Consider the following 22,771-nt stretch of genomic DNA (forward strand, 5'->3'; position numbering starts at 1 on the left):
AAAATCGTAAAAATGCCAAAAGGCCTAAGAACGGTCCGCAAGGATCCAAACTGGTCTAGAGGCCCATCTACGCTCTCAGAAGGGATTCGAGTCCATAAAAGTTACGACCGTTTGTCCTAGCTCGCTGAAATACGATAAATGCTAAGTTTCCAACGATAAATGTAAAGATTCGAGGATAACTATCAAGATCGACGAAAAATGGAATATTCCCAAAAGAGATAGACTTGGGCCCGAAGGCGAAGGATGGGCCACCGACCTAAAGCGACTATATAAGGAGAGCAGGAGCAGAAGAAAAGGGGGCCTGAGAATTTGGACTTAGAGAACTCCTGCTAGCTTAGAGAACTTAGGGCTTAGGTGGTTAGACTAGCACGGCAAGGCTTAGGACGTCTTGGCCGCCTCTTGTCCTGTTGTTCCGATAGTTAGCATATCTCTACTCCTCTCGGAGAAATCTTGTATTCATACTATTCAATAAAACGCCTCTGAGCGATTATCTATCTTTGTATCCGTCTAAAGTGATTACGCAGAGAATTCGGACCTTCAAGGAAAAACGGGTTCACTCGGTTTTCCTCCATTATTATTTGTTATAATCGACGGTGTGAATTTCGGTTCCCACAAGACGCCGGTAGTAATGAGGCTCCAGAAAGTCCCTATCCCTGGGAAGTCGGGTACGGTGACGTGCTGGCGCTCGGTCTCGAACCCGTAGATAGTGCATAGAGTCAAAAGAGGGACTCTATAGCGAATGCCGCATATGAAGAAGGTAAGGACGCCCTCGCTAGCCTTCTTTGCTCTCTCGTGGGCATAGTAGACGTTCACGGTAGCCATGAACAGACAGACCAACTCCGGGTAGAGAACCTGTGGGTGAGTAGCAAATTTCCCATACCCAACTCGATGAACATGTCCTCGGGGTCTGATCGGATGCCTAAAGCTCGGACCACATCTGGATCGACGAACCTCGTTGGTTCGATGAAAACTTGTCGCTACGCGTTGTAGAATATGCTATCGTAGTCGTCCCATGCGTCTTGGATCGCACGGTTGTGGCATTCTAAGCTCTTTGCCGCTTTTCGCGTGTCGGGGAAGTTCTCAAAGAGTGGAATAGGTCCATCTTCGGGCTTTCTTGGCTGGAGGTCTCTGTCACGAACCTCCTCTTTGTTTTCCTCTCATCAGCCTGTAAACGAAGTTCACAAACAAGAAAGGATTAGCGAGGTTCGTATGTGAAGTGGTCGATGTCGATCGATAGGACGTGAAGAAAATTGATCGTAAAACCGATGGTTATCGATCGATATCTTATTCGCGAACACCTGCAAAACCAAATCAAGCAATTCGATTTGCATATTACAGAAAATCCCCTAAATCGATCGATTATATTGTTCCTCAACACGAATCGATCGATTGGAACTCCAAAATCACAGTTCAAATCCGATTTCTATTTCAACCTTAGGAAGAATGAAAATTTAGAAAATTTTGTGTTCATACCATGATGATGGTGAGTTATGTGATCTAAACGGAGAGAAGGGTGAATTTTGTGCGGAATGAGTGAAGGAATCATTGGATTTTGGGTGAAAAACTAGAGAGAAAAGAGATGTGAAAGTTTTCGTAGGGTTTTCGGGTTTATGCGAATGTCGACTTAAATGAGCTCGTGTCTGTTCATTTGATGTCGATCGATAACGAACTGTCGTTGTCGATCGACATAGGCCTTGTGTTTTGATAAAGATTTTTATTTTTATTTTATCCTAAAGATTCTAAAAATTCTAAAGTTAAAATTTTTAAAATAATGGGTTGCCTCCCATTCAGCGCTTATTTTAAGTCCTTAGCTTGACTTGATATTCGAATTTTCTAATTATCGGGAAGTGGACTTAAGTTAGTGGGCTTGATATTGGGCAGTTTAGCCCAATAATGTTTAACTCGTTGGCCATTTACTGTGAATTCGTCTCCTTTATTATTTGTAAGCGTAATGGCTCCGTAAGGATTGGCATTCACAACAGTAAAAGGACTAAACCAACGAGATCAGAGCTTTCTGGAAACAGCGTTAGCCGAGAGTTATACAGTAATACTTGATCATTAGGTTTGAAGTGTCTGGAAATGATCTTTTTATCATGATATGCTTTGGTTTTCTCTTTGTATATTTTTGAACTCTCATAGGCTAAATGTAATCTCATCCAGTTCGTTAAGTTGTATGAGCTTTCTTTCGGCAGCCGGTTTGATGTCGAAATTCAATAGTTTAATGTCCCAGGCTGCTTTGTGTTCCAGCTCGACTGGTAAGTGACATGATTTCCCATACAGTAGATGAAATGGGGTGGTTCCTAAAGGGGTGCATTGTCCAGTTTTCTAGACCAATCTTTTCTATACCAATCTTTTCTCGATGTGCCCACGGTCTTTTCTAAGATTTCTTTGATTTGTCGATTTGAGACTTCTACCTGCCCACTCGTCTGCGGGTGGCAGGGTGTAGCAACTCTATGGTGTACTCCATTCTTACGGAGTAGTCCTTCAAAAACTTTGTTGATGAATTGAGAACCACCGTCACTTATGACTATTCGGGGTATTCCGAATCTCGGGAAGATAATGCTTTTGAAAAGCTTAATAACTACAGATGCGTCGTTTGTGGGGGAAGCTACCGCTTCAACCCATTTTGACACATAGTCAACAGCGACTAGGATGTATTTATTTCCGTACGAAGAAGGGAAATGCATGATATCTATTCCCCAACAGTCAAAGACTTCTACTTCCAGAATAGATTTATGTTCCATTTCATGTCTTTTACTGATTTTTCCCCTTCGTTGGCAACTATCGCATTGTACTATGAATTCATGAGCATCGCGAAACATGGTTGGCCACCAGAATCCTGCTTGAAGAATTTTTTATACCGTTTTAAAGGTTGGAAAGTGCCCCCCATAATCGGACCCATGGCATTGGAATAATATATCGTGTAATTCAGTATTGGCAACGAATCGTCTATACATCCCGTCAGAGCAGTGTTTATAGAGATATGGTTCGTCCCTATGATATCTCCTAACTTCTCTTAGAAATTTCTTTCTCGTGTACCCTCTCAACTCTTCGGGTTCTATGTCGGTAGATAAATAATTTACTATATCAGCGTACCGAGGTCTGTCCTTTGAACCTTGTCTGACTACATGCACTTCTTGATGCAGACTTTCATCCACGAGGGAATCATGGTCAGAGCATAGCTTGTTGTGCGCGACGTTAACCTTTATACCGAAGGTGATGGTTTTGGGATTAGTCTCTTTGTTCAGAATATATGTAGTATCGATCGACATAGAATCATTGTTGTCGATCGACCTTGTACTATCGTAATCGATCGACATTAGATCGTCATCGTCGATCGACAGGTCCTCGGAAGTGAGACTTACATTCCCGATGAATGACTCCGTTTGGTAAACGTTTTCAGTCGGTAAGAAATCATCGATAAGGACGTCGTTTTCTATCATTATCCGGGAAAGATGGTCTGCAACTCCGTTTTCTACTCCTCTTTTATATTTTATCTCGATGTCGAATTCTTGAAGTAGAAGGCTCCATCGCAGGAGTCGCAGTTTTGCGTCTTTCTTTTGCATTAAGTATTTAATTGCAGCATGGTCGGTGTGGACGATGACTCGCGAACCGACCAGGGGTTGACGGAATTTTTCGAACGCATAAACCACGGCTAGCAGTTCTTTTTCTGTTGTTGCGTAATTTCATTGTGCTTCTTCGAGAGTTCGACTGGCATAATAAACTGTATGCAGCTTTTTGTCTTTCCTCTGGCCTAGAACTGCTCCTACAGTGAAATCGCTCGCATCGCACATGATTTCGAAAGGAAGATTCCAGTATGGTGCTTGTACGACGGGAGCAGTTATCAAGGCTTTCTTTATTTCTTTGAAAGACTTTACGCATTCTGGTGAGAAGTCGAATTTAACTTCTTTACAGAGGAGGGAAGTGAGAGGTCTAGCGATTTTGCTAAAATCTTGTATGAATCTCCTTTAAAATCCGGCATGCCCGAGAAAACTTCTCACATCTTTACGTTTGTGGGTGCTGGCAGGCCAGTCATTACCTCAATTTTCGCTCGATCTACCTCTATACCAGCAGCAGATACTTTGTGTCCTAGGACGATTCCATCGTAACCATAAAGTGGCATTTTTCCCAATTCAGAACGAGATTCTTTTCTTCGCATCTTGCCAAAACTTTGCATAGGTTATCTAGACAGTTTTTGAAACTGGATCCATATACTGAGAAATCGTCCATGAAGACTTCCAAGAAGTCTTCTATCATATCAGTAAAGATCGACATAATGCATCGTTGGAAAGTGGCAGGAGCATGACAAAGACCGAATGGCATTCTGCGGTATGCGAATGTTCCGTAAGGGCATGTAAAGGTTGTCTTTTCTTGATCGTCAGGATGTATAGGGATTTGAAAAAATTCAGAGTATCTGTCAAGAAAACAGTAGTATTGGTGATTTGCCAATCTTTCCATTTGATCAATGAAAGGTAAAGGGAAGTGATCTTTTCTTGTAGCAGCGTTTAGCTTTCTATAATCGATACACATTCGATGTCTAGTGACGGTTCGGGTGGGAATGAGTTCATCTCTTTGTCATTCTTCACCACAGTCATTCTGCCCTTTTTTGGTACAACATGCACGGGGCTAACCCAATTGCTATCCAAAATCGGATAAATGACTCCGGAATCCAGAAGTTTGATTATTTCCTTTTTAATCACTTCCTTCAAGTTCGGATTTAGTCGCCTTTGGTGTTCTATTGACGATTTTGAACCGTCTTCTAGGTGAATCCGGTGCATGCACATATCTGGAGAAATGCCAGGAATGTCTTCGAGAGAGTACCCGATGGCCTTCCTGTACTTGCGTAGTTTATTTATTAACAGGGCAAGTTCTCCGTTTGTGAGGTTGGCATTCACGATTACTTGATATGAATCTTTATAGAGAAAGGCACACTTCAGTCCAGCGGGCAGCTGGTTTAACTCAATCTTCGGTGTTTTTCGGGATCCCATTCCTTCGAGAAGGTTGGTTGTCGATCGACATAGTTTAGTAAGTATCGATCGATGTTGATTTCTGAAGCGTCATCCTCTATCTCATCAACACTTGCTGGTTCCATGCTTGCGTCCCTTAATCGTGTATATTCTTCAGCTCTACTATCGATACTGAAAGATTTCTCTTCACCAGTTCTGAGTACTTCCTCCAAAGGATCGTCTGAGCATGAGTTTATAAAAGATCCTTCGGCCGATTCACTGATGTCGTCCACGTAGGATGTCTGTTTATCGATCAAGGGTCGTCTCATCAGGTTGTCCATGTCAAAAGTCATTGGAATATTTCCAATGTTCAGACATATCCTACCCTCCTTTACATCAATTATCGCACCAGCAGTGGCTAGGAATGGTCTACCCAAAATAAGGGGGTCCTTTGGTTCATTTTGGTATTTCAGTACTACGAAAGCCGTTGGGACGTGACAGCCATTAATCCTAATCGGCACGTCGTCAAGCACTCCCTCAGGTAATCTAACGGATCTATTGGCTAGAACCAAAGTTATTTTGGTAGGTTTGAACTTGTCTTATCCTAGGGATACTGCGACAGAATGTGGCATGAGGTTCACGCTGGAACCTAGGTCACAAAGGGATCGAGGAAATTTTTTGTTCCGTATATTGCAATCCAAAACAAAACTGCCCGGATCAGGTCTCTTGATCGGGGTCTCGCCTTGGATTATTGCACTTACTTCCTCAGAAACCATCATGATGCTGCGCTCAGTGGATGGAAAGCTGTTGGATACCATATCCTTTACGTAATTTTTTTTATTCAAGGTGATACTTTGATTGCATCACTCAATGGCATTTCCAATGTGATCTTATCGAATGCTTTCTTGCAGATTACTTTGTCTAGCTCTCGCTTAGTCTGCGTCTTGTTAGGAGGAAAGGGTGGTAGAGTCCTATACACTCTTTCAATTGACGGTTCAGTCGGAGTCGGTAGTCTATCGACATTGTTTTCAGAGTGTCGGTCGATATTAACTATGGCTGGTCGATCGATACTTGTTCTTCCTTGTCGATCGATTTCGGCATCCTCTTCAATTTCTCCTTATTCTTCCTCGAGTTCGATGGCCTCTTCCTCAGTGTTGGGCTTCTGTCTTTCTCGAGGTATTCCTGAGTCGGTACTGGGATCATCGAGGTCTATAGGGCGTGACATATTTTCACCGGTTTCCTCAACCACAACATGTTTCTCTGTGTTGTTGATTTCTATTGCCCTCGGGATGAGACATTTTCCGCTTCTCAATAACACGACATTAACTTGACGTTTTGGGTTCGCGTCAGTCCGCCCAGGGAGACGTCATGTCTCTCTTTTGATGGCGGTTACGTTTTCCGCGACCCAACTGTCCAGTCTCTTAATTTGTACCCTTAAAGTGTCGAACTTCCTCATCAGCTCACATAAGACTATGTCTATTTTTCCGTTCTGGTCAGTGGCCAACTTGCGATTTCCCGTGAAAGCTTGGTTCAGCCTAGATTTTGCTCTTCCTTCGCGTGATCCAACAGTAGCATCGTAATTTTGGGTAAAGCTATCTGGGTTAGGGTAATTATTTTTCAAGGTATGGCCATCTACGAATTCTATTTGCTGTTCTAGTTCAGATAAGGTGTCATCATCAATTTGGTAAATCCCAAATTGGTTCTGTCCGTCAAGAGCAGGATGGGGCGAGTTTAGATGTTCTTCAATTGCGAGTAAAGGTGACTCATCAACTGGGTCGGCTTTCCTTCCTAACTCTACGTCCATCATTTCGTAGGATCTACCCGTAGCTATATTTTTGATCAAACGCTTTGCCTCCTCAGGGTTCCTGGTATTAAAGTTCCCTTCACTGGCTATGTCAAGCGTGATCTGGTAATGAAGGATAACACCTCTGTAAAAGGTATTAATGAGTTGCGGCTCTGAATAGTCGTGGTGGGGGCATTCAAGTTGGGAGCTCTTGAATCTCTCCCCAGGCATTTCTGAATGATTCTTGTGGGTTTTGACGGAATGTGGAGATTTTCCTCCTTGCATCCCAGCAGTGCGCCTCATCGAAATATTGATTTATAAAAGCACTCCTTATCTCCTTCCAACAGGTCAGAGATCCTGTTGGTATTTGGTTCAGCCATTTTCTGGTGTCACCTTCTAAGGAAAAAGGAAAGAGTTTACAGCGATTGTATTCGTCATTTATCAATTCTTCTAGATATTCGATGTGATCTTGTGGTCGCTCTGAGACTGTCCCACGGAAAGGGTTTTGACGTACCACGATTAAGTATTCGGGACTGATCCCAAATCTCTAGGTATCATCTTTTGGTAGTCTAATTGCAGACCTATTGGAATAGGTCCTTACATGATTTATATAGTCTTGCAAAGGCAATTTCTTTTCATTATCTCTTTCTGAGATAGATTTAATTTGAACAGGGATTTCAGTCCCATGTTCATTCATAATTTGGTTATTTGCGTTGCTTAGCTGACCTTTAGGTTTTCTTAGGACTACTCTTTCATTAGCATCATCGGTAAGAGAATACTTACCTGCTTCCGGCGGGGTGCTGTCGATCGATGTTTGATGTGCGTTGTCAACCGATAATTCTGTCAACTTGTCGATCGACGTGTCGATCGATATTGCTCTCGCTTCGTCGATCGATATGCCTATCTCTTCGCCGATCGATGTCTGGCCGAAATCCATGTCTTCCATCTTACAGCACCTGTATCAGCAGGAAAAGAGAGAAAACTTTTAAGCAAATTTAGTAACAAAATCTAGATTTAATTTTAAACGTAATCTAATGGTAATAAGAAAGAGTCCCCGGCAACGGCGCCAAATTTGATATCACTCAAATTACCCTAAGGAGTGAATTACTCTCTCAAATAAGAGGTTCAGATGTAGTACTTAGGGATCGAATCCACAGAGACTCTAGGATTACACAATAGATTATGGTCTTGAAATAAATCTAGATTAAATGGTTTATGGGTTTGAAAGCAGTAAATTGGTTGGTGAGCAAGTTTACTGCTCAATTGAATGTTTTGAGTTTGTTAACAGTTGGTAGTAGCTAGATTCAGGTGTATTCTCAGGTATGATAAATAATACTCAATTTGGGAAATTAGGAGTTTATCAATATTAATTGTTCTTTAATTCAAACTAAGGTATAATCTTTACGATTATCTAATCAGGATCTCGGACCTCAACTCTCATTATTTTGGTAGCGAGAAAGTGTCGATCGATAATTCTTCGTGAATATCGATCGATACACCTTTCAAAATATCGATCGACAGAGCTATCGCTGTGTCGATCAATACTTCTTCCAGAGAGCTTTACGAACGGGTTTGATTTGTATTCTCTAACTCACTAGAACAACTCTTGTCTGTATCTAGTCAGTTAGATCATTTTAGTTATTTTCAGGTATTGTGTCAAGCAATGGTTTGATCCCAATTAATCATAGGATCTAAGTTTAAAGGGTGATCAATCCTAAACTTAGCTCTAATGCATAACTAGATGATTGAACTGTATTTCTAAACATCCTAACAATTATTGTGTCAGTATTACATTATCAACCTATTTGAGAAACCCAAATCTAACACTAAAGACTACTCAGAAATATTCATGGAACACATGGTTATGATGGTCTGAATAATACTTAAATAAACAAAATAGCAAAAGTAACAGAAATAATGAAAGCAAGGGAAATCAAGATCTTCTCTGTTTTGCAGTATATGATCTATCTCTCCAATCCTAAGCTCTCCTCTTTCAGTGGTGGCTTCTTGCCTCCTCCAAACTAGGTCTCTAGGCAAGTCTGCCTCTAAAACAATACAAAGCCCTAATAAATAGCCTAAAAGGCGGCCAGGGACTAATGATGTAATTATTGAGACTTTTTGTGAAACTTGAAATCTTCTAATTTGTCATTAACTCTCGGATGGCTTCATAATCGATCGATATGAGGGACTTGACATCGATCGATATTTGGTGGTTACTATCGGTCGATATTGATATGCGACCGTCAACCATTTCTTGCTTCCAGCGAAGCTCAAAAGATCTCTAAATAGCTCCAAATACATCATTTTCTTCCATATAGTACATGAACCTGTAATTACTCTAAGTAGACTCTATATAGTAATAATATATCTTAAAATACTCATAAACCATGGTTAAAAGTAGGTAAAATCCATGGTCTATCAACTCCCCTTGACTTACTTTTTTGCTTGTGCTCAAGCAAAACACAACAGAGCAGTCTCTTTGAAAGAGGTTTGAAAACATCGGGAACTCACATGATTTAAAACTCATAATCATCACCTCTTTAACATCGCAATCCATATCTAAAAGGTCTTAGTCACAAAAACACTTTATACCATATCCTAGCTTAGCAAAAAAATTTATCTAGCCAACAAATTAACATAATCTTGTCTTTCATTCCCCTGTACCAACCTCATTTCATAGCATAAAATAAAAGTGAAGGCTATACCTTGGGAGTATCGATCACAGGATTCAAGGATTCTCAAACAAGAATCTGGACCTGCAGGTAAATATTAGTTCATATCCTCTCTCTCTACTAATTTTCTCTCTTACTTCTTTTTGACCAATATCCTAGGATTATTTGTGAAGCAAGCCTTAATGGTTGTAGCCACCAAGTCAGGTTCTAATCTTTTACCTATGAAATTCTTATGAAGCAAGCCTTAATGTTTGTAGCCACCAAGTCTAGACCATCGAAAATTTCACTCTATGGCACGACCGGCTTGGCCATCCCGGTTCGACCATGATGCGTAAATTGATCTTGTCTCCTCCAAACTAGGTCTCTAGGCAAGTCTACCTCTAAAACAATACAAAACCCTAATAAATAGCCTTACAGGCGGCCAGGGACTAATGATGTAATTATTGAGACTTTTTGTGAAACTTGAAATTTTCTAATTTGTCATTAACTCTCGGATGGCTTCATAATCGATCGATACGAGGGACTTGACATCGATTGATATTTGGTGGTGACTATCGGTCGATATTGATCTGCGACCGTGAACCATTTCTTGCTTCCAGCGAAGCTCAAAAGATCTTTAAATAGCTTCAAATACATCATTTTCTTCCATATAGTATCTGAACCTGTAATTACTCTAAATAGACTCTATATAGTAATAATATATCTTAAAATACTCATAAACCATGGTTAAAAATAGGTAAAATCCATGGTCTATCAAGAGCCTTCTTGTCAACAGTGGGAGCAGTGTGCAACTTGCAAACCAACTAGTTGTGTCTGACACTCATAGATCCTAATGCGCACTATCACCCCATTCCAGTCAAGAATCCACAGATGTCCTCTAGAAGAATCAATGATCCAGGAATCATTACAACTTGCCACTGTGGATCCGAGTACGAGACGGAATACTCAGCATCGATCGAGACTCACACAGCAACATCGATCGACAGTGGCCATCAGAAATCGACCGACATACCACATGAATAATTGGTCGATAGTCGTCCAGATGATTGGGAGAACGACTACTACAACCCCACGATTGCTGCATACACCAGACAACACCTGCATGCAGAAGAGTATGATGAAGACTATGAGGATGAAAGATCTACTGAGTACAAAGCCATCCTTGATGAGGAGGATACACTTCTACATCATTCCTCTTGGAAAAGGAATGCACCATCGATCGACATTCCTGGCTCACCATCGATCGATACTCAACCTCCTTAGGGAAACCGGAAACGAGCATCGACCAATATTGCCAACTACTCATCGATCGATGCAGAAGTCAACCGAATGTGAGAAGGAGACTACTCGATTGGCAGTTGGGCAGATGATCACCATCATGAAAGCTATGCAGTAGAATAACATATGAGCCAGGAGCAGATGAACTACATGAAGATTTCACTTATGAGGAACTTCTCAACATGGAAAGACGAGATGATACAGCTCAACATCAATCAGAAACTGCTTGGGGAAGAACACAATACACGAGTCCGATCGACAGAGCACACCATTCATCGATCGACATAAAGCCTTCAACGTCGATCGACATAAATCCTTCAACATCGATCGACATCCGCTCTAAACCAATAACCACTGTAAGCGAAAGAGATAAATTTAATAACGAGTTTCTAACTCTAGACGAATTTTGTATTTTCAGGGACCCAGATGGCCACGCAAGAGCAATAGACGGACGTATACTGCATGTATCTCAAGAAAATTTGTTCGTACATCAACGTAACATTCCAGAATACCAACAGAAGGATACAAAAGCGTTCTATGACGCAGCTGGTGGCATAGACAAAAGCTTCAAACTAAGGTCTCGCTATCCCACTCGACCATCGATCGACATTGCCATCCCAACATTGGTCGACAGACAGCCAGAATTCTGCAGAAGAGCTTTTAATTCCCACGGTACCAAAAGATTCTACTGGGAAGAAAAGGATCAGTATGGAGTCTACAGAGATGAACAAAAATACGCCAGAGATCTAGATGGAAACACCATTCTTCCTCACAACACGGAAATCAGAAGAGTTCTGGAAAGAGCTTCGAGAGATGAGCCAAGCTACATATGTCTTCCTGAACATGTTATCCTATTCACACAGACAAAGCTGGTCCCAAAGATCTACACCAAGGACGAGATCAATGAGATGTTCTATGGAGTCTGTGGAGAACAAGATAATAACAAAAAAAGCTTTCCAGGTGAAGCTTGATGGTGTCTACTGTCGATTGAATGATAGTAATAGTTGGCTCACTACTTGCATGGAGGAGATGAAGCAAGACATAGCCAGAATTCAGCATGCTGCCAACGTTGCTCGATCGTCATCGATCGATAGAGATCAACATACATCGATCAACATTCGTCAACGCACATCGATCGACAATCAGATGCCAACATCGGTCGACAACGATCCTCCACGCCCACATACGATGAAGTCTCAACAAAACTTTCACACCAGGGAAGAGATAGATCAGTTGGTAGAAGAGATCTATAAAGCTCTGGAAACTATAGAAGAGAGGCTTGATGGGAGATGTGATGACATATATTTCCCAATGGATCTTAGCATCAGTGCTTTGACTTCCAAGATTGAAACTATGCAAGGGGAATTGGTGGAGATTCAGAGTTACATTGCCCGTTGACCAGAGGCATCGTCATCGATCGACAGAGGCAACAACAAATCGACCGACATTCATCTTCGAACATCAGTCGACGATGCTACAAATCGAGGCCGGCTAGTACCAAAGAGAACATCAGACATGTCCGACACACATTACCATGGAGAGGAGATCTCAGCTGACACTTACCCCACACTTAGGAGACATCAGTTCAACCTGGAGAGTCTTGAAGAAAGATTGCAGAGGATGGAAAACACAACTGCAGCAATGAAGGAAAAATGGCGTAGAGGGGATGAAGCTATGAGAGACTTCACTGGTACATGGTTTAACAAGCGCAAAGAAGAGATGGATACTTGTCTTCCAACAAGTTCTAGCTTTCAACACTACTAGACCAATCACCTCCAAAGTCAAGCTAAATGGCTATAACAAAGCGCTGAGTGGGAGGCATCCCACTATTAGGTAATATTTATTTAGTTTTTATTGATATACTATTTATGTTGGTTTTTAATTATTGCAGGTCATAATAAAAAAAAGATCCATGTAGACGATTGCTGTGAGTATCGACCGACGAGAAGCTGTCAACATCGATCGACATTTCCTAACCTGCAGCGACCGATATCAACATCCCTACGTCGGTTGACATCCATTCCGGTATGGTATATCGTTCTAACTTGTTACATTGACTCCTTATGATTTAGTTATCTCCATAACTCCGACTGAATTTACACTGGGGACAGTGTAGTTTAAGTGTGGGGGGAGGTTTACTAACTAATTTATTTATGAGTTTTATTAAAATGTTTTTCAAAAAAAAAAAAAAAAGTTTTATTGAGTCAAGAAGGGGATAATGAACTTATAGATTTTGCTTGTTATCTAACCACTCTTTAGCACCATTCTAGATTTACTGATTGCAGATAGTACTAAAGATGCTAAAGTGGATCAACCTGTCAACTATTCACACTTGGTGAGATTGTTTGAAGGAACAAAAGCTGACCTCCAATACTAAACTTGAGATAATTGCTTGTCTTGGGGCTTGGTATACATGGGATCACCCTTTCTCTCTCTATTTTCGAAAATTTTCGAAACTATAGATAGATAGAATAAAAAAAAATATATATTTATTATTATTTACTATTATATATATCTATTAGAGATTTATTAGGAAGGAATTCGAACAGGACTTGGTGGCTACAACCATTAAGGCTTGCTTCATAAGAAGTTTCAAATCATGTGAGTCTCTACTGTTTTAAAACCTCTTTCAGAGAGACTGCTTGTTTTTTATGCTTGAGGACAAGCAAAAGGGTAAGTCTGGGGGAGTTGATAGACCATGGATTTGACCCATTTTCATCCATGGTTTATAGGTTTTTTTACTAATAATTATTATATTATAGAGTCTATTTATTACATTTATAAGATCATGAGTGATTTGTAGATAAGTGATGATTTTGGAGCATTTTGGAGATATATAGAGAAAACACCTGAGATGACCATCGAGCTCAACCATCGGTCGATATTGGAGAGGAATAATCGATCGATGTCCATATGTTGACATCGATCGACAGCGAAGCGCGCAGAAAGCCCGTTTGGTCACAGCCGACTTGAAGCCCAAGTCTTCACCAATTTACAAGATTGCCCCTGATGAGTTTTAACCTAATTATATAAGCTGTGCCACCATGTTAGAGGCAAAGTGTGCTTTTCTAGTTTTATTACTTTCACAACAAGGTTTTCTAGGATTTTGATGGATTGGAGAGAAGATCCAAAATTATAATTTGTGATTGGAACTCCATTAATATCTATTTACTATTCTAATGAAGTTTTTTTACCTAATTGTTGTTATGAATTGCTTAGCCATGTCTGAGTAGTTCCATTATTTGATTTTAGGGTTTAAATAGGTTAGGAGGGATTAGCCCCCACTATAGACTGCTAAGTTGTGGTAAAAGTCATTAGGATTGTTCATTAATGTCTGTCTCTAATTTAGCTACCTAGAACCTGCCCTAGGATTGATAGATAAAAGCGAGAGCTTCATTCTCATCCTGAAAACATTCAAACCGAGCTAAGTTTCTTGCTATGTGTAAGGCGAGAGCTGATCTAGTGAGCTTAGTAAGCATTCATTCAACCGCGGATAAAGCTTAACTAGAAGCACGTCGATCGATGTCATTATTGAATAATCGATCGACGGAGCGAAAGGTGTATCGATTGATATCCCTATGGGATCATCGTTCGACACTTTCAATTTATCGACATACGATAGTTGAGATCATTAGATCTAGTTAATAGACAAGTCCAAACATTGCAAACGCTAATGGATTTGTTGACTAAGTAGTTGACCTTTACATTATCATGCATGCAACTCATTAGGCATCTGTAGGATTATAATCCCAAGTTTCCTCAATAAAAACCCCAAATCTAACTATTTCCTTTTTAAGCACCAAAACTTCAATCAATCTATTGAAAAAATACTTGTTGAATATAAAACTGTAATTTACTTAGGTTCTCTAGCTCCATGTGAATTCGATCCCTAAGTACTACAACTCGACCTCTTATTTGATAGAGTATAAATCACTCCTTAGGGTAATTTGAGTGGTATCAGCACACCATCTAGGTCTGAAGGTGGAGCCTTCCAAGGAATCGTTCACTTTTGTGGATTGTTCTCAACGGAGCTCAGAAGGAATTGTCAGAGACCTAGAGGTGCGGATTGGTAATGCCCTAGTTCCAGTAGATTTCCATATCTTGGATATCAAGCTGAACTGGAACTCTTCTCTTTTGCTTGGAAGAGCCTTCTTGTCAACAATAGGAGCAGTGTGCAACATGCAAACCAACCAGTTGTGTCTGACGCTCTAAACCCACATGTCCACTACGATCCTATTTCAGTCATGAAGCCACAAACTTCCTCCAGAAGAATTGATGATCCAGGACTCATAACGGCATGCCACTGTGGAGCTGAGTACGAGACATAGTATTCTGTGTTGATCAAAACTCACACCCCCACATCGATCGACAGTGCCAATCAGAAATCGATCGACAATCACCTAGAAGAATCGATCGACAATAGTCCAAACGATTGGGAGAATGACTACTACAATCCCACCATGGTGGTACACACTTCGATACCCACCATAGCTACTCCGCACAGAGAAGAATATGATGAGAATTATGAGGAGGAACGAGCTACAGAGTATAGAGGTATTCGTACTGAAGAAGATAGACTTCTCCACCATTCTTCTTCGACAAGGAATGCAACGTCGATTGACAGAACCGTCTCGACATCGATAAACACTCATCATCACCAGACAAACCATATAAAAGCATTGACCGACAATGCCTACTACACATCAATCGACGATGGATTCGACCGTGCAAAAGAAGGGGATTATTCAATTGGCAGTTGGGCAGATGATCGCTATCTCGAGAGCTATGCAGTAGAAACTGCAATTCATAAGCCAGGAGCAGCAAATCTCTTCATGCAACAGCGCACAATTCCAGAGCACCAGCAGAGAGTTGCAACCGAATTCTACACCATAGATGGTGAAATCGATGATCATTTCAAGCCAAAGTATCGACATCATACTTGACCGTCGATCGACATTCGAGACCCAACATCGATCGACAGATGTCCAGAGTTTGGGAAAAGAGCCTATGACCGTGATGGCACTAGGAGATTCCACTGGGAGGATAACGATGAGTATATAGTCTACAGAGATGATCATGGACATTCCCGAGATGTAGATCGACACATCATCTGTGTATCCAACGATGATACCAGAAGTCTTCTGGAAAGAGCCTCAATGAATGAGCACAACTACCTATGTCTTCCAGAACATGCTAGGTCATTTGCACAGACCAAACTAGTATTAGAGATCTACACCAAGGATGAGATAAATGAGATGCTTTATGGAGTTTGTGTAGCCCAAGAAAAGAATGAAGATGACTTCCAGATGAAGTTTGATGGTGTCTACTACCCACTGCATGATAGCATCAGTTGGGGTCTAAATCGGTCACGAAGAAATCAATGTCTAAAAGTCCCCGAAAAATATTTTTCGCAATATAGATTTCGTATAATTTTTATTGAAAAGGTTGTACGACGTTCTAGAATTATTTTATCGACAATAAGAAGCGAACAATGTTGGGGTCAAAAAGGTTATCTCGAAATAAACGTCCAAAAATTGTGTTTCTGTACGAAATCTTTCTCGACACACTCTCGACAAAATTTCCTGAGCAAAATACTCGAGAGAAATGGATCACGGAACCAAACAACCAGTCAAACTCGTTCGTTCGGACCTTTTGAGGTGCATAACTGCATAGACGCGTCTGATGTTTAGCTATGGATGAAAACCTTCCCATGGTTTGATTGAGTCCATATTTTGACACAAGATAGAGCTTTGAGTTAGCTTTCCATGGTTTGATTGAGTCCGGTCTGAGGTCAATCAGCATCCTGTAGCAGAAGGTATGCTCGTTTTATTTAAGGGTGGACAGAGCACATCGTCCAGCTCGGCCATTTGGCCATTTGGCGAGTTGGACCGAGCAAGCCGTCCAACTCGCCCATTTGGCGTGTTGGACCGAACACGGTGCCTTCATCCCATTCTCGTAGCATCCTCTTCTGTGATCGGATTGAACTGACTCTCGTTTCGTCTCGATCGGAGTCACCATCGGAACTTTACAGTTTGGAAACTGCAAGGAACTCGTTCTCTCGAAGGAAATTTGGATTTCTCGTACAAAACGGCAACGTTTAACTAAACACCTCCAACTGCCTACGCTATACGAGAAGTTTGGATGTTCTTCGAAATCGATGTCATTCCGAAAATGCTCTTTCTATAAAATCGTAAAAATGCTTAAGTCGGAGATCAGAACGCGGCAAAAAGCCCACTTGTGATCTTATGTGAAAATCAAGCCCAAATCGTTATTACGGTTTATCCCTTCTATTATGCAGGAGAAGATAAATGTCAAGTTTGGAAGATAAATGTTGTTGGGGAAAAATATTCCATGAAGAGATTTCTCCAGCTTCCGGCTTCCAGGTTCCTGCCTCCAGGTCTCGGGTTCCTGTCCCCGGGTCTGGGTCCCGTCCCCCGGGTCTGGGTCCGGTCCCCCGGGTCTGGGTCCCGTCCCCCGGGTCTGGGTCCCGTCCCCCGGGTCTGGGTCCCTGCCTCCAGCCTCCGGCTTCCAGGCCGAGTGATTTATCCTGCCTTAGGATAAATGAATATCTTCCTTTAATAATATAACCAGCTTGGACAAGAGGGAATCTCCCTAAATCCGAAAGAAAGAGGAAGTATTCCAATACATATGACCTCCCTTAAGAAAAAAAAAATATTCTATTATCTAAGGATATGATGAATATTTCCAAATCCTAAGAGGGAGGCACGACCTCCACCATAAATATAGGTTTCTAAACCTAAAGAAAGGGGTCCACGACGTCCATGACCAGAGCTCATCAGCTTTAATGCGGCCAAGGCAAGGTTTCGCACCTACAGGACCATCTTCATCAACAAGCTCACAACCGATGAATCCCTGCGATTACTATCAACCAGATGACGAGATATGCTCACTGCAGCACGTCTACAGTGCTACTTGTTGGCTCAGGCCATGATCTCTAGCTCATCAGTGGGGTCCCTCCATGCTCACTGAAGCACCTCGACACATCATGCTCACTGCAGCATATCGACAGGTCTACCATATGTTCCGGCCATGTGCCCCCTAGAACAGATGACTCCTACAACCTATAGAGCTACGTGCTCCCAAGTCTACGTGCCCATTAGGCCATGTGCCCACTAGAGCCCCGTGCTCCCAAGGCTACGTGCCCATTAGTCCATGTGCCCATTAGAGCCCCGTGCTCCCAAGGCTACGTGCCTCCATTAGGCTCGCGCCTCCATCAGGCTACGTGCCTCCATCATGCTCCACGCCTATCTAGGCTCCGTGCCTCCGTATACATGAACTACGAATGGCTTGATCCCTCACTGAAGGGTACGTAGGCAATCCCCACTGAAGGATGCAGCTATAAATCCACATGAACTACGAACGGCTTGATCCCCCCTTGAAGGGTACGTAGGCAATCCCCACTGATGGATACAGCCATAAATCCAAACACCTTCCATGGTCTCGTGTGTAGATACCCAAGGATTGACCTTGGTAGCCAGAACCCTCAACTAGAGATCAGGAGGCACCCAAGGACCGGCCCAGGTAGCCGGAACCATCGATCCTAGATCAAGAAGACCCTGCGATCGTCACCATCGATAAGCCACCGACGACATATACTGGCCCATACCCATATGGCAGTATATTAAGAGCAGGATCTTCTGGTTTATCAACTACCAAAGAAGGAGAATACACTCAGCAACATGTCTCCTTCGTCCTATCATTCCGTAGAGCTGAGCACGGATCGCTTGTACACAAAAATACCCTAACAGTTTGGCGCCAAAAGGAGGGCCGTCATATACTACTTGACGACGTGATAGGTAGGAGGAACATTACGTGTATCCTCTCGAAAATATCTCAACCCCAGCCACCTGGGGGAAAGAAACAACTTCGTCTCAGTTCACCCGACTGGAAACACCTCTCCGAGGGAGGATAACACCAGGCTAACATCAGTAGCAAGATCCAATAAGGGAATTACCTACTAGTTCCTGCTAGTCCCTGCTTGTCCCAGGCCTAAACCGCAAGTCAGACCTCTACAGTCGTTGGTTCCTGCCGGTTTCGGGTCCCAACATCAAAGACGACCTCTACAATCTTTGGTTCCTGCTCGTTACGGGTCTTAACTATATATCAAGCCTCTAGCCCTTGGGCCCCAACGTGAGCAGTCATCACCAACATCAATATCAGTGGGTAGTCAACTTGCAGCAACATAGCAAGCCCTAGACGCCATCAATGCTTCCAGACAGGAGGAGTCAGAAGAAGAGCCCCTGGAAATACTGCTGGCATACCAGGCAATAACTAAGAGGTAAGTGGAGAACCACCTTTCTCTTTCGGCTCTAGAATCTAAGTGGTAGTGGAATCCTAGATAAGCCTGATAGCTAGGTGGATATAACGCCTTTAAGTACTCGTCGAATTCCATTAGAGTAGTTACGCGAAGAAACCATGCCTAAGTGCCGAGAACACTGCTGCTCTACCTCCCGCAAAGGAGCCAGGGAAAATGCTAATACTACATCAAGGAGTGCTGCTCTGCATACCCTCTACTCATTTGGAGCAAATGGGAGTAAATGAAGCCGGAGAAGACATGTTCCCACTACTATTCATCCAAAAGGAAAAGCCAAACCTCTGGGTTCCGGGTACAAGCTTCCAGGTTCTGGATCCCAGCTTCCAGGTTCCGGATCCAAGGTTCCGGCCACCTCACTACCGCTTTTCCTGGCCATGTACCCTGATATACCTCTGAGGAAGACACGACCACGAGGAAAGCAGGGGAAGATGCTCTAAGCGTTAACCCACGGGGCTACACCCATTAACATGCCCGTGGCAAAGGAGATTCAAGACGAGGCGACGAGTCATCGAATGATGTCCAGAAACCGTTGAGAGTGGCTCACCCAAGGGGAAACAGACAGCAGCCTGGACGTTAAAAGGCATCGTGAAACACTGAGAGTGGCTCACCCAAGCGGGGGCAGAGAGCAGCTAGAACGAGTCATCGAATGACGCCTGCGAAGAAGGAAATCCAAGGAATATGAGAAAATCAATATTCGTGGATGATCAATCATCTCCTGAATACGCGATAGAATACACCAACCCCTGCTATCCAAACAACCGATTTGGACTCCAAACCCAGGTCAATCCCTGCCTATGGACCAATCTGGGTCCAAAATCACATGAGACCACGTCAACCCATACTCTCCAAGCCCAGGGACGGAGAAGTACTGTTGCTTTACCTGAAAGAACATAAGCACACAGGGAGTGCCGTCCTGGTGCAAAGAACAAAATTATTGCTCCATACGCCAGAGGTACAAAGGTCATTGGTGAGGAAGACAGAGGAGCTCGCCAACATCTGGGAACCTCCATGTTTCAGAAGGGTCTAACCCAAAACCTTCGGGTTCCAAGAGAACCAGTTCCACAAACTCCGGGTTTCTAGGGGACGAAGCCCACAAACCTCCATGTTTCAGGAGGATAAACTCTAGAACCTCCCGGCCTCAGGAGGATATCTCCGTAGATTTTGAGAAGATACATCCAACATGACAAAATGGAGAGACTGGAGACCAGCTAAGAGCACCAAAAACTGCAGGACCACACGTCTCACAAAGGTTCTATTACCACGAAACTGTCCTATAGATCTTAAAGGTATTACGAACGGCTCCATGGAAACAACAGGCGCAATCTCGACAACAGCCCACATCCAATCGACATCGAGAGTGGTCCATCTCCGGAGGACAGAGTGCGATGTCGTACTAAGTCAATAAAGACTCTGGGTTCGAGACAGAAAAACAAAGATTCACCTCCGATTGTAATATCTATAGATCCTCCCGTGTCAGAGCACTAATTCCTCGAAACCTCCAGGGTCCCAAGGATAAATCTACAGGTCCAACAGGATCAGAACATGAAGCCCTTGAGAGCCTTAGATTCCAACGAAGAATCATCAGGGACTACAGCTTCCTACATGATGTATGTCGATACCTCAGGGTAGTACGACGAAGAATCGGCCCTCACAGCTCAACAAAGGGTCTCGTTCCTCCCTAAGAAGGAATGAGAAAAATCGCGGTCTTCACTCGACTACTACCTAGTACAGAACTTCTCCATCCTATAGTTAGGGCGTATGTTCTTCAGAAGATCATTCTCCAGCCGATATCCAATCATGGGGGCACATAAGCAAGAAGTAAGTCGATAATTTGTTTCCTTGCCCCGGTCATGTGCCATTCGGATCCAGGAAATATGTGGCTATGCGCCAGCGAGGTCCTGTGCCAGGAAGACAGATCTCGCTTATTACTGCAATCCGAATCCAAGATCAAGAATTCCTAATTCCGAGTGGGGCAACATATCACCTACAACAGATTTCAACTGATTCAAGTGATCTTCACCAGCCAAACCTACGATTCTTGCCATCCATTGACATGCAAGGCCCTGATCCTAAATCTCCCTAGGTCAATCGACCTAAACAAGCCATAAGCCTGGGAATGTCCATTGGACCCCTGTCTATCTCGGGGAAATCGACTCTACTCCAGGTTCAAACACAGCCCATGCCTAAAAAGAACCCAGAAAAGGAGACTTCAGAGGGACGTCATGTTCACACCAAGCCCAAAGGACCTTCCACCGACAAGCCGGTGTTGATGCCCACTGAAGCATCGAGCGTTTCTCCATCAGGTCTCGCGCCAACCAGAGAGAACTACTTCAGACCACGAGCCCCCTTAAACCAAGAAACATATACTAGACACAGGTCTGTCAGGGGGAAATTTGTTCTCCTCCAGGTCCGAACACGGTACAGACCTAAGAAGAACCTGGGAAAGAAGGATTACTGGAGCGATGTCCTGTCCAGGGGAAGCCTGCTGAGAATGAGCAACTCCGGTTAACTTGAGTGCACAGGTTATTCCCTGAGTTCGAGGACGAAATCAAGAAATAAGGGGCAAACTGGGTGGGAAAAATAATCCAGGCCTCGGGCAGGACACCGGCCTCCAGGTTCCTGTAGAGGGAAGCTCCGGCTCCGACCCCTGCATCCATCCCTGCCTCCAGATCAGTAAAAGGGATTACTAGATCCCATGATCTTGCGCATTGATAGACTATGGATTTGACCCATTTTCATCCATAGTTTATAGGTGTTTTTACTAATAATTATATTATTATAGAGTCTATTTATTATATTTATAAGATCAGGAATGTTTTGGAGATAAATGATGATTTTGGAGCATTTTGGAGATATTTGGAGCAAGCACCTGAGATGACCATCGAGATCGACTATCAGTAAATATTGGAGAGCTAGAATCGATCGATACAGAAGACACGGTGTCGATCGATAGCAAAGCGCGCAGGAAGCCTGTTTGGTCACAGCCGACTTGAAGCCCAAAATTTCACTATTTTATAAGATTGCCCCTGACGAGTTTTTAGCCTAATTATATAAGCTTTGCCGCCATGTTAGAGGCAAAGAGTGCTTTTCTTTGTGTTTCATTGTTTTACTGATATATAGGAGAAAAGATCCAAAATTATAATTTGTGATTGGAACTCCATTGATATCTATTTTATTATTCTATGACGTTTTTATACTTAACTGCTGTTATGAATTGCTTAGCCATGTCTGAGTAGTTCTCTTGCTAGATTTTAGGGTTTAAATAGGTTAGGAGGGATTAGCCCCAACTATAGATTGCTGAGTTGTGATAATCATCTTTAGGATTGTTCATTAATGCATGTTTATAGATTAGCTACCTAGAACCTGCCCTTGAATTGATTGAATAAAGCCATAGCTTAATTCTCATCCTGAAAACATTTTAGTAGAGCTATGTTTCTTGCTATGAGCAAGGCGAGAGCTGATCTAGTGAGCTTAGTAAGAATTCATTCAACCTGCGCATAAAGCTTGACTAGAGCGCGTCGATCGATATCACACTTGAATAATCGATCGACGGTGCAAAAGGTGTATCGATCGATACGCCCATTGGAATATCGATCGAAACTTTCTATAGATCAATATAATGAGAGTTGAGATCATAGATCTAGTTAATAGTCAACAAGTCAATGCCCGCAAGACCGAAAGACTTGTTGATCAAATAGTTGAGCTTTACATTATCATGCATGCAACTCATTAGGCATCTTTTTTTTTTTTTTTTTTT

The sequence above is a fragment of the Brassica oleracea genome, chromosome C9 (assembly GCF_000695525.1).
Source record: "Brassica oleracea var. oleracea cultivar TO1000 chromosome C9, BOL, whole genome shotgun sequence".
Lineage (NCBI taxonomy): Eukaryota > Viridiplantae > Streptophyta > Magnoliopsida > Brassicales > Brassicaceae > Brassica > Brassica oleracea.